General features: G+C 40.0%; 1 protein-coding gene across 1 annotated transcript in view; it reads right to left on the bottom strand.

Annotated features, from left to right (window-relative positions):
- The window catches only part of LOC126458265 (exostosin-3), a 154239-nt gene that overhangs the window by 72123 nt on the left and 68876 nt on the right, over positions 1–13240 (bottom strand). The window lies entirely within an intron of this gene.

The raw sequence follows: 13240 nt of genomic DNA on the forward strand, positions 1-13240 counted from the left end.
AAGTTTAAATCTGAGGATCAGAAATAATGGTTCATTATCGTAACTCGCTGTTAACATCAATTGCTAGCAGTTACTTGGACCCCTTGCCTTAATTCATGTCAGGCGAAGCCTGGTTTCATTTTCAGGTTATGTAAACTCCCAGAATTGCATGTACTGATCGCAGGACAACCCATATATTCTGCATGAAGAACCTCTCCACTCAGGGAAGAGATAGGTGCTTGGTGTGCATTGTCCAGCATGTGCATTACTGGTCCCATATTTTTCAATGAAACCTTAAATAGTACCAGATATCTAGAGATCTTTGACTCTTTCCACACACAATTAACAAATTCAGAGAATCTGTATGCAGTACTCTACATCTACATCTACATCTACGTGATAACTATGCTATTCACAATAAAGTGTCTGGCAGAGGGTTCAATGAAACACCTTCAAGCTGTCTCTCTACCGTTCCACTCTCGAACGCTGTGTGGGAAAAACCAGCACTTAAATTTTTCTGTGCGAGCCCTGATTTCTCTTATTTTATTGTGTTATCATTTCTCCCTATGTAGGTGGGTGCCAACAAAATGTTTTCGCAATCGGAGGAGAAAACTGGTGATTGAAATTTCATGAGAAGATCCCATCATAATGAAAAATGCCTTTGTTTTAATGATTGCTACTCCAATTTACATATCATGTCTGTGGCACTATCTCCCCTATTTCGTGATAATACAAAATGAGCTGCCCTTCTTTGTACTTTTTTGATGTCATCCGTCAGTCCCACCTGATGCAGATCCCACACTGCACAGCAATACTCCAGAATAGTGCGAACAGGCGTGGTGTAAGCAGTCTCTTTAGTAGACCTGTTGCACCTTCTAAGTGTTCTGCCAATGAATTTCAGTCTTTGGTTTGCTCTAGCCACAACACTATCTACGTGATTGTTCCAATTCAGGTTATTTGTAATTGTAATCCCTAAGTATTTAGTTGAATTTACAGCCTTCAGATTTGTGTGACTTATTGCGCAATCAAAATTTAGTGGAATCTTTTAGTACTCATGTGGACAACTTCACACTTTTCTTTATTCAGGGTTAATTGCCACTTTTCGCACCATACAGATATCTTTTCTAAATCATTTTGCAATTTGTTTTGGTCATCTGCAAAAAACCTAAGACAGCTACTAAGATAGTCTCCTACATCACTAATATAGATCAGGAACAACAGAGGGCCTATAACACTTCCTTGGGAAACGCCAGATATTACTTCTGTTTTACTCGATGAATTTCTGTATATTACTACGAACTGTGACCTTCCTGACAGAAAATCACAAATCCAGTTGCACAACTGAGGCGATATTCCATAGGCATGCAGTTTGGTTAGAAGAACAGTGTCTAAAGCCTTCTGAAAATCAAAAAATATGGAATCCATCTGACATCCCCTGTCAATAGCACTCATTACTTCATTAGTATATAGAGCTAGTTGTGTTTCGTAAGAACGATATTTTCTGAATCCGCGCTGACTGTGTGTCAATAAATTGTTTTCTTTGAGGTACTTCATAATTTTCGAATACAATATATGTTACTAAACCCTTCTGCAAATCAACATTAGTGAAACGGGCCTGTAATTCAATGGATTACTCCTACTTCCCCTTTTGGGTATTGGTGTGACTTGAGCAATTTTGCAGTCTGTAGGTATGCATCTTTCTGTGAGCGAGTGGTTGTGTATAATTGCTAAATATGGAGCTATTGTATCAGCATACTCTGAGAGGAACCTGCCTGGTATACAATTTGGAACGGAAGCCTTGCCTTTATTAAGTGATTTAAGCTGCTTCGTGACACCAAGGATATCTATTTCTATATTTCTCATTTTGGCAGTTGTTCTTGATTTGAATTCAGGAATATTTACTTCGTCTTCTTTGGTGAAGGAGTTTCAGAAAACCGTGTTTAATAACTCTGCTTTAGTGGCACTGTCATCAGTGACTTCACCATTCTTATTGTGCAGTGAAGGTATTGATTGCATCTTGCCATTGATGTACTTTATGTATGACCAGAATCTTTTTGGCTTTTCTGCCAGATTTCGGAACAGAGTTTTGTTATGGAAATTATGAAGTACGCACTATATTCTGAACTTCAGTAAAACTTTGCCAGTCTTGAAGCTTTTGCGTTCTTTTAAATTTAGCATGCTTTTTTCGCTGCTTCTGTAACAGCTATTTGACCCGTTTTGTGTACCATGGGGGATCAGAAACATCACTTAGTAATTTATGTGGTATACATCCCTCATGAACCATGGACCTTGCCGTTGGTGGGGAGGCTTGCGTGCCTCAGCGATACAGATAGCCGTACCGTAGGTGCAACCACAACGGAGGGGTATCTGTTGAGAGGCCAGACAAACGTGTGGTTCCTGAAGAGGGGCAGCAGCCTTTTCAGTAGTTGCAAGGGCAACAGTCTGGATGATTGACTGATCTGGCCTTGTAACAATAACCAAAACGGCCTTGCTGTGCTGGTACTGCGAACGGCTGAAAGCAAGGGGAAACTACAGCCGTAATTTTTCCCGAGGGCATGCAGCTTTACTGTATGATTACATGATGATGGCGTCCTCTTGGGTAAAATATTCCGGAGGTAAAATTGTCCCCCATTCGGATCTCCGGGCGGGGACTACTCAAGAGGATGTCGTTATCAGGAGAAAGAAAACTGGCGTTCTACGGATCGGAGCGTGGAATGTCAGATCCCTTAATCGGGCAGGTAGGTTAGAAAATTTAAAAAGGGAAATGGATAGGTTGAAGTTAGATATAGTGGGAATTAGTGAAGTTCGGTGGCAGGAGGAACAAGACTTCTGGTCAGGTGACTACAGGGTTATAAACACAAAATCAAATAGGGGTAATGCAGGAGTAGGTTTAATAATGAATAGGAAAATAGGAATGCGGGTAAGCTACTACAAACAGCATAGTGAACGCATTATTGTGGCCAAGATAGATACGAAGCCCACGCCTACTACAGTAGTACAAGTTTATATGCCAACTAGCTCTGCAGATGATGAAGAAATTGATGACATGTATGACGAGATAAAAGAAATTATTCAGGTAGTGAAGGGAGACGAAAATTTAATAGTCATGGGTGACTGGAATTCGAGTGTAGGAAAAGGGAGAGAAGGAAACGTAGTAGGTGAATATGGATTGGGGGGAAGAAATGAAAGAGGAAGCCGCCTTGTAGAATTTTGCACAGAGCACAACATAATCATAGCTAACACTTGGTTTAAGAATCATAGGTTGTATACATGGAAAAACCCTGGAGATACTAAAAGGTATCAGATAGATTATATAATGGTAAGACAGAGATTTAAGAACCAGGTTTTAAATTGTAAGACATTTCCAGGGGCAGATGTGGACTCTGACCACAATCTATTGGTTATGACCTGTAGATTAAAACTGAAGAAACTGCAAAAAGGTGGGAATTTAAGGAGATGGGACCTGGATAAACTAAAAGAACCAGAGGTTGTACAGAGATTCAGGGAGAGCATAAGGGAGCAATTGACAGGAATGGGGGAAATAAATACAGTAGAAGAAGAATGGGTAGCTTTGAGGGATGAAGTAGTGACAGCAGCAGAGGATCAAGTAGGTAAAAAGACGAGGGCTAGTAGAAATCCTTGGGTAACAGAAGAAATATTGAATTTAATTGATGAAAGGAGAAAATATAAAAATGCAGTAAGTGAAACAGGCAAAAAGGAATACAAACATCTCAAAAATGAGATCGACAGGAAGTGCAAAATGGCTAAGCAGGGATGGCTAGAGGACAAATGTAAGGATGTAGAGGCCTATCTCACTAGGGGTAAGATAGATACCGCCTACAGGAAAATTAAAGAGACCTTTGGAGATAAGAGAACGACTTGTATGAATATCAAGAGCTCAGATGGAAACCCAGTTCTAAGCAAAGAAGGGAAAGCAGAAAGGTGGAAGGAGTATATAGAGGGTCTATACAAGGGCGATGTACTTGAGGACAATATTATGGAAATGGAAGAGGATGTAGATGAAGATGAAATGGGAGATATGATACTGCGTGAAGAGTTTGACAGAGCACTGAAAGACCTGAGTCGAAACAAGGCCCCCGGAGTAGACAATATTCCATTGGAACTACTGACGGCCGTGGGAGAGCCAGTCATGACAAAACTCTACCATCTGGTGAGCAAGATGTATGAAACAGGCGAAATACCCTCAGACTTCAAGAAGAATATAATAATTCCAATCCCAAAGAATGCGGGTGTTGACAGATGTGAAAATTACCGAACTATCAGCTTAATAAGTCACAGCTGCAAAATACTAACACGAATTCTTTACAGACGAATGGAAAAACTAGTAGAAGCCAACCTCGGGGAAGATCAGTTTGGATTCCGTAGAAACACTGGAACACGTGAGGCAATACTGACCTTACGACTTATCTTAGAAGAAAGATTAAGGAAAGGCAAACCTACGTTTCTAGCATTTGTAGACTTAGAGAAAGCTTTTGACAATGTTGACTGGAATACTCTCTTTCAAATTCTAAAGGTGGCAGGGGTAAAATACAGGGAGCGAAAGGCTATTTACAATTTGTACAGAAACCAGATGGCAGTTATAAGAGTCGAGGGGCATGAAAGGGAAGCAGTGGTTGGGAAGGGAGTAAGACAGGGTTGTAGCCTCTCCCCGATGTTGTTCAATCTGTATATTGAGCAAGCAGTAAAGGAAACAAAAGAAAAATTCGGAGTAGGTATTAAAATTCATGGAGAAGAAATAAAAACTTTGAGGTTCGCTGATGACATTGTAATTCTGTCAGAGACAGCAAAGGACTTGGAAGAGCAGTTGAATGGAATGGACAGTGTCTTGAAAGGAGGATATAAGATGAACATCAACAAAAGCAAAACAAGGATAATGGAATGTAGTCTAATTAAGTCGGGTGATGCTGAGGGAATTAGATTAGGAAATGAGGCACTTAAAGTAGTAAAGGAGTTTTGCTATTTGGGGAGCAAAATAACTGATGATGGTCGAAGTAGAGAGGATATAAAATGTAGGCTGGCAATGGCAAGGAAAGCGTTTCTGAAGAAGAGAAATTTGTTAACATCCAGTATTGATTTAAGTGTCAGGAAGTCATTTCTGAAAGTACTCGTATGGAGTGTAGCCATGTATGGAAGTGAAACATGGACGATAAATAGTTTGGACAAGAAGAGAATAGAAGCTTTCGAAATGTGGTGCTACAGAAGAACGCTGAAGATTAGATGGGTAGATCACATAACTAATGAGGAAGTATTGAATAGGATTGGGGAGAAGAGAAGTTTGTGGCACAACTTGACCAGAAGAAGGGATCGGTTGGCAGGACATGTTCTGAGGCATCAAGGGATCACCAATTTAGTATCGGAGGGTAGCGTGGAGGGTAAAAATCGTAGAGGGAGACCAAGAGATGAATACACTAAGCAGATTCAGAAGGATGTAGGTTGCAGTAGGTACTGGGAGATGAAAAAGCTTGCACAGGATAGAGTAGCATGGAGAGCTGCATCAAGCCAGTCTCAGGACTGAGGACCACAACAACAACAACACATCCCTCAATTGCTGTTGATACTATCTCTCTGAAATCTTTCCACAACTTTTCTATGCTTACATTATCAGATCGGAAGGAGTGAAGACTGTCTCTTAAAACGGCACTAAAAGCATTTTTATCAACTTTTTTTATACTTTGCTTTTTTTTATGGTGGTAGATGTTACAGCATTCAGCCTAGCAGCAACTGCCTTATCATTGCTAATCCCTGTATTCGTCACAATACTCACTATTTGTCCAGAATTATTTGTTGCTAAGAGGTCAAGTTTGCTTTTGTAAACGTTTACACTTCGAGTGGGCTCATGAAGTAATTGTTCAAAATAATTTTCTGAGAAAGCATTCAGTACAATTTCGGATGACATTTTATGCCTGTCACCGGCTTTAAACGTACTATTTTTCCAGCATATCGATCGTAGATTGAAGCCACCACCATATGAGTGGGATACCTATTTGAAATGAGACTAAAGTGTTCTTTGAACTGTTCAGCAACTATTTCTTCAAAGTCTGGGGGGTCAGTAAAACGATACAATTAATAGTTTAGGCCGATTGTCAAGTATAACTTTTACCCATACTGCTTCGCAGGAACTATCTACTTCAATTTCAGTACAAGGCAAACTACTTCTGACAGCAATAAATACTCCACCACCAACTGTATTTAATCTACCCTTTCTGAACACTGTTAGAGTGTTTGACAAAATTTTGGCTGAAATTATTTCCGGCTTTAGCCAGCTTTCTGTACCCATAACTCTTTGAGCTTCAGTGCTTTCTATTAGGGCTTGGAGCTATGGTTCTTTCCCAACACAGCTACAACAATTTACAACTACAATACTGATCATTTCTACAACTACCTTACTGTGTTTTACCTGCCCCCATTTAGACAGATGCCCTTTCTGTGGTTCCCCGAGACCCTCCAACCTAAAAAACTGCCTAGTCCCTTCCACACAGGCCCTGCTACCCAAGTAGCCACCTCCTGTGTGTAGTGTACTCCTGACCTATTAAGCGGAACCCGGAAACCCACCACCTGATGCCACAAGTCAAGGAATCTGCAGCCTAAGCGGTCACAAAACTGCCTGAGCCTCTGATTCAGACCCTCCACTCAGCTCTGCACCAAAGGACCACAGTCCGTTCTATCAATGATGCTGCACATGGTGAGCTCTGCCTTAATCTCGCAAGCAAGACTGGCAGTCTTTACCATTTCCACTAGCCACCCGAAACCAGAGAGAATCTCCTCCGATCAAAAGCGACATGTCATTGATACCGACTTGAGACACCACCTGCAGTTGGCTGCACCCTGTTCTCTTCATGGCTTCCGGAAGCACCCTTTCCACATCCGGAATGACTCTCCCACGGTATGAACACGGAGCACACACTGGCTTCCTTCCCCACCTTGGCAGCCATATTCCAAAGGGGGCCCATTACATGCCTAAAGTTGGAGCTCTCAACTACCAATAAGTCCACTCTCTGTGAATGCCCAGACCTTGTAGGCTGAGAAGCTTCCTCTGGAACAAGGTAGACGACTGCACCCGGCACAGAGAAATCGTCAGCCACAGATAACGCCTGAAATCTGTTCGTCAAACAAACCGGGGAGGCGCTACAATCAACCCCTTGGAAAGTTTTTCGCTGCTGCCAGACTTTGGAATGATCTCCCACTCGACCACAGGTGAGGGATCAACCTCAGTGCAGGCAGTACCCGGGGCAGCCACAGCAGTGGACCAATCGCAGGACACATGGGACATGCTTGATGTCCCTCGCATCCCCGCATCCGACCCCCACAGGGATGCCCCTTGGCAGCACCCTCAAGCTGTGTGATGGAAGCCAACGCAGCCTGGAGTTGTGAGTGAAGGTTCGCCAACTCCGCACGCATCTGTTACCAGCAACACCAGTTCCTATCCATTACTGCAGTTGCTCCTGGTTGAAGCTTGTAAAAATATGTAACAAATGAACAGTGTACTCATCTTATTAGCAGCAGGAACACGAGGTGCTCTGTCTCTGATGGTCTTTCCGACAAGATGGAGCAACTGCTCACATATCCAACCAAAGTATGGGCCCCCGAGATACATGGAGTTAACATCGTACAATTTTTATTTATGGGTCGCATTAAAAAGTCAAGTGTATGCTGACAATCCTCGTACAACAGACAATCTTATACAAAACATTACTAGAGAAACTGAATTAACAACATGACATCACACACAAAGTCATTTATGCCTGGGTGCCCTTGGTCACAACCTCCAGCACCTTTTACAAACAGGTAACTGTGTGTGTGTGTGTGTGTGTGTGTGTGTGTGTGTGTGTGTGTGTGTGTGTGTGCGCGCTATTCATTTTTAGTTAGTTTATTTTAACCTGAATCTCGGGCCTGAAGCATGCTGGTTTTATGTGGAACACCCTGTAGAACATCTTCAGATGTACAAGGGTAAAGAAAAAGAAAAAATCTCCAATGCATTGGGGACACAGAGGACTATTCATGCGGCTGCACACAGCACTGTTGTGATTGGCATCTAGCAATCATACCGTAATTATAAGAGCAGTATTTCACAACTAAGAGACCATATTCAGGTATATGACCGTGAACAGTGATGTAAATTCAAAGACACATATTATGTAAATATGGCAGACAGAACAGCAAAAAGTAGTTTTATTTGTAGGTGGTATAGATTAAGATGCATCTCATGAGGCAGTGATCATTCATTTGGCAACTTTCTTTGTTATATCTGTTCAAGATGGATTGCATTAGTTGGCATTATCTACTGATGATTGTAAACCCAGCCAGAAGTTTTATGAATGATGACAATAACCAACAAAAACTTGGAAACAAAATTATTTTGTATTTTGACAATATTATGAAAAGGGTAGATTGCTACTCATCATATAGCAAAGATGCTGATTCCTAGCTTGTCATTATTCCATCCTGGATTTTCCATTGTTTTATTTTGTATTACTGAGTCATACCATTGTCAAGGGTATCATGAAGAAAACAACTGAGATTTAACATCCCACTGAGAGTGAAAGATCCCTAGAGATGGAGCATAAGCTTAGGTTGAGAAGAGTGAGGAAGGAAATTGGTCATGTCCTTTTCCAAGGACCCATCCAAGTATTTTCCTAAAAATAACAATATCATTCCCTACTTGGTTGGAAAACTAAATAAACAAGCTTTATCTCATGCAAGCAGCATAATGCATTTTCTTAGTGAAAGTGGCCAATAGACATCACACAGCTTGTGATCAGTATTCACTGGATGACACTGCAGTCATCATCAGCTTTATGTGTGAGAAACAAAGGCAAAGAAATTGGAAGATGGAAGAGGTATCATAAGTTTTTTTAATATGTTTAATGTATAAATGAAGATTAAAAAGAGCTGGGAAGAAGAAAGTAGCAGTAACAGTAGTAGTAGTAGTAGTAGTAGTAGTAATGACTGTTATTATTATTATTATTATTATTATTTGAAGTACTGACTTAATGATAAGGGTTTATACAAGAAGGTATCACTCAGTTAAACAATGGAAAGTCTCAGATGGAATAACAACAATATGAAAAGGATGGATTTCTATTCACTCTTCTGTCTGAAAGCTTAAATGCCTAGCAATCTTTTCACTGTGCCAGCCTGCAACTTAGCATCTGCTCTATGATGTGACTAGTAATCTATCCTTTCCACATTGTTGTTCACCAAGAAACTGACAAATCGTTCTGCAAGTGTTCAGTTTAACTGCATTCTGCAGTTGCCAACTAAGCACAAGGTGCTGCTGTAGGTTCTTTAAGCTCTTTATAGTTCATTTTCAGACAGTACCAGTGTCAGACATTATCAAAGGTACAACATGTACTCATTTCTGTTTGCATATGGTTTCTATCTCGACTGCAAAATTCCTGTATTTGGTCACATTCTCAATGCAGGTGGTGTAAGGTACAGCAATTTCTGTGAGGAAAGTGACTCACTCAGCTTTGTCAATCACTGTTATGCCAGCTGAATTTCAATGTATAGTTTTATTGATCATTGTGGTTCCAGTAAATATTGAAATTTTTCATCTTATATAACAGTAAGATGATTTCATATGTACTTTGGAAGAAATACTTTCATTAACTGAACCTGCTATTTTAGGCTTCTGGTGAATTCTTTTGGCAATCTCATCTAGGCTTTTGAATATACAATGTGGGCTTGGATTTTATATCCAGATGTAAATCAAGATATCTCATTTTGATCGCAGTACCTCCTGTAGCCATCATATATGCCTTGCTCTTTCAGTATATATTTCAGTTAATTCATCACAATGAACAAATCTCTTATTGCTCTCAAAACAATTTGTCAGTAACAATTTGTTTGCAGACTTAGACAGGGATTACAGATGAAATAAAGTAACTCCTACATCTTACATCTCAGTTAAACTTAGGTATGAGTAAATCTTGAACTTTCTAACTTTAGTATATATGATCAGTTGTAAGTTTTGGTGTAAGCAGAAGAGAAAAGTAGAACACACTTTTCAGAGGCATTCAGTGTGATCTCAGAACTGAGAGTTGAAACAGAAAAAATATGTTAACTACTTTGCAGGTAACCCTTTGGTTGACATAGTGCTATTTAATTATTAACACTGATAGACGAGATTAAAGATACAGATCATAAGTTGCTATTCAGATGTTCTGCCAACTGGAGTTTCTTTGTTTTCTAGTCACATATTCACATGTATGTAGGACTCAACATGAGAAAGCAATACCAAACTGACATGGTAGTTACAGTGAAAATATGGCATCTGGGAGGCAGAGAAATGCCGTAATGTCAAAGAAGGAAAACATTAGGAAGAAAACATTACATTTTTCATACAACATGAAGAAAACTAGCAGGCAGTACTGCAAAAGCTAATATAATACTCCATAAAATTTACATTTTCTGAAAGAGTCCTGATAATTTAAGATTCATTTAGTTATGCAAAAAGAAAGCTAATACTTATCAACATAACAGAGAGAGAGCATTTTATGTTGTAGTCTTCAGTCCAGAGACTGGTTTGATGTAGCTCTCCACGCCACTCTATCTCGTGCAAGCTTCTTCATCTCCAAGTAACTACTGCAACCTACATCCTTCTGAATCTGCTCAGTGTATTCATCCCTTGGTCTCCCTCTACGATTTTTACCCTCCACGCTGCCCTCCAGTACTAAATTGGTGATCCCTTGATACCTCAGAACGTGTCCTACCAACCGATCCCTTCTCCTAGTCTAGTTGTGCCACAAACTCCTCTTCTCCCCAATTAGATTCAGTACCTCCTCATTAGTTACGTGATCTTCCCATCTTCGTCCATGTTCCACTTCCACACATGGCTACACTCCATACAAATATTTTCAAAAAAGACTTCCTGACACTTAAATCTATACTCAATGTCAACAAATTTCTCTTCTTCAGAAATGCTTTCCTTGCCATAGCCAGTCTAAATTTTAGATCCTCTCTACTTCAAGCATTGTCAGTTATTTTGCTCCCTAAGTAGCAAAGCTCATCTACTACTTTAAGTGTCTTATTTCCTAACCTAAGTCTCTCAGCATCACCTGATTTAAATCAACTACTTTCTATTATCCTTGTTTTGCTTTTGTTGATGTTCATCTTATATCCTCCTTTCAAGACACTGTCCATTCCGTTCAACTGCTCTTCCACGTCCACTGCTGTCTCTGACAGAACTACAATGTCGTCAGCAAACCTCAAAGTTTTTCTTTCTTCTCCATGGATTTTGATTCCTACTCTCCCTTTTTTTTTTTTTTTTTACTGCTTTCTCAATATACAGATTGAATAACATCTGGGATAGGCTACAGCCCTGTCTCACTCCCTTTTCAACTACTGCTTCCCTTTCATGCCCCTCAACTCTTATGGACCCCGATAGTTGGTTTCTGTGCAAATTGTAAATAGCCTTTCACTCCCTGTATTTGACCCCTGCCACCTTCAGAATTTGAAAGAGTATTCCAGTCAACATTGTCAAAAGCCTTGCCAAAGTCTGCAAATGCTAGAAATGTAGGTTTGCCTTTCCTTAATCTATCTTCTAAGATAAGTTGCAGGGTCAGTTTTGCCTCATGTGTCCCAACATTTCTATGGAATCCACACCGATCTTTCCGGAGGTTGGCTTCTACCAATTTCTGCATTCGTCTGTAAAGAATTCGTGTTAGTATTTTGCAGCTGTGACTTATTAAACTGATAGTTCAGTAATTTTCACACCTGTCAACACCTGCTTTTTTTGGGATTGGAATTATTATATTCTTCTTGAAGTCTGAGGGTATTTCGCCTGTCTCATACATCTTACTCACCAGATGGTAGAGTTTTGTCAGGACTGGCTCTCCCAAGGCCATCAGTAGTTCTAAGAGAATGTTGTCTACTCCTGGGGCCCTGTTTCGACTTACGTCTTTCAGTGCTCTGTCAAATTCTCTATGCAGTATCATATCTCCCATTTCATCTTCGTCTATGTCCTATTCCATTTCCATAATATTGCCCTCAAGTACATCATCCTTGTATAGACCCTCTACATATGCCTTCCACCCTTCTGCTTACCCTTCTTTGCTTAGAACTGGTTTTCCATCTGAACTCTTGATATTCATACAAGTGGTTCTCTTTTCTCCAATTGTGTCTTTAATTTTCCTGTAAGCAGCACCTATCTTTTCCCTAATGATACATATCTATACATCCTTACATTTGTCCTCTAGCCATCCCTGCTTAGCCATTTTGCATTCCTGTCTATCTCATTTTTGAGATGTTTGTATTCCTTTTTGCCTGCTGCATTTACTGCATTTTTATATTTGATCCTTTCATCAATTAAATTCAATATATCTTCTGTTACCCAAGGATTTATACAAGGCCCTTGTCTTTTTACCTACTTGATCCTCTGCTACCTTCACTATTCCATCTCCCAAAGCTACCCATTCTTCTTCAACTGTATTTCTTTCCCCTGTTCTTGTCAATCGTTCCCTAATGCTCTCTCTGAAACTCTCTACAACCTCTGGTTCTTTCAGTTTATCCAGGTCCCATCTCCTTAAATTCCCACCTTTTTGCAGTTTCTTCAGTTTTAATCTACAGTTCATAACCAATAGATTGTGGTCTTACAATTTAAAATGTCTTACAATTTAAAACCTGGTTCCTAAATCTCTGTCTTACCATTATATAATCTACATGAAACCTTCCAGTGTCTGCAGGCCTCTTCCATATATACGACCTTCTTTCATGTTTCTTAAGCTATGATTAAGTTATGCTCTTTGCTAAATTCCTCTTTCATTCCTTACCCCCATTCCTTATTCACCAACTGCATTTCCTTCTCTTCCTTTTCCTACTATCGAGTTCCAGTCCTCCGTGACTTAAATTTTCATCCCCTTTCACTATCTGAATAATTTCTTTTATCTCACTGTACATTTCTTCAATCTCTTTGTCATCTGCGGAGCTAGCTGGCATTTAAACTTATGCTACTGCAGTAGGCATGGGCTTCGTGTCTATCTTGGTTACAATAGCTTACTCGCACTCCTATTTTTTTATTCATTATTAAACATACTCCTGCATTACCCCTATTTGATTTTGTATTTATAACCCTGTATTCACCAGACCAGAAGTCTTGTTCCTCCTGCCACCAAACTTCACTAATTCCCACTATATCTAACTTTAATCTCTCCATTTCCTTTTTTAAATTTTCTAACCTACCTACTCGATTAAGGGCTCTGACATTCCGTGCTCCGGTCTGTAGAAAGCTAGTTTTCTTTCT

The sequence above is a fragment of the Schistocerca serialis genome, chromosome 2 (assembly GCF_023864345.2).
Source record: "Schistocerca serialis cubense isolate TAMUIC-IGC-003099 chromosome 2, iqSchSeri2.2, whole genome shotgun sequence".
Lineage (NCBI taxonomy): Eukaryota > Metazoa > Arthropoda > Insecta > Orthoptera > Acrididae > Schistocerca > Schistocerca serialis.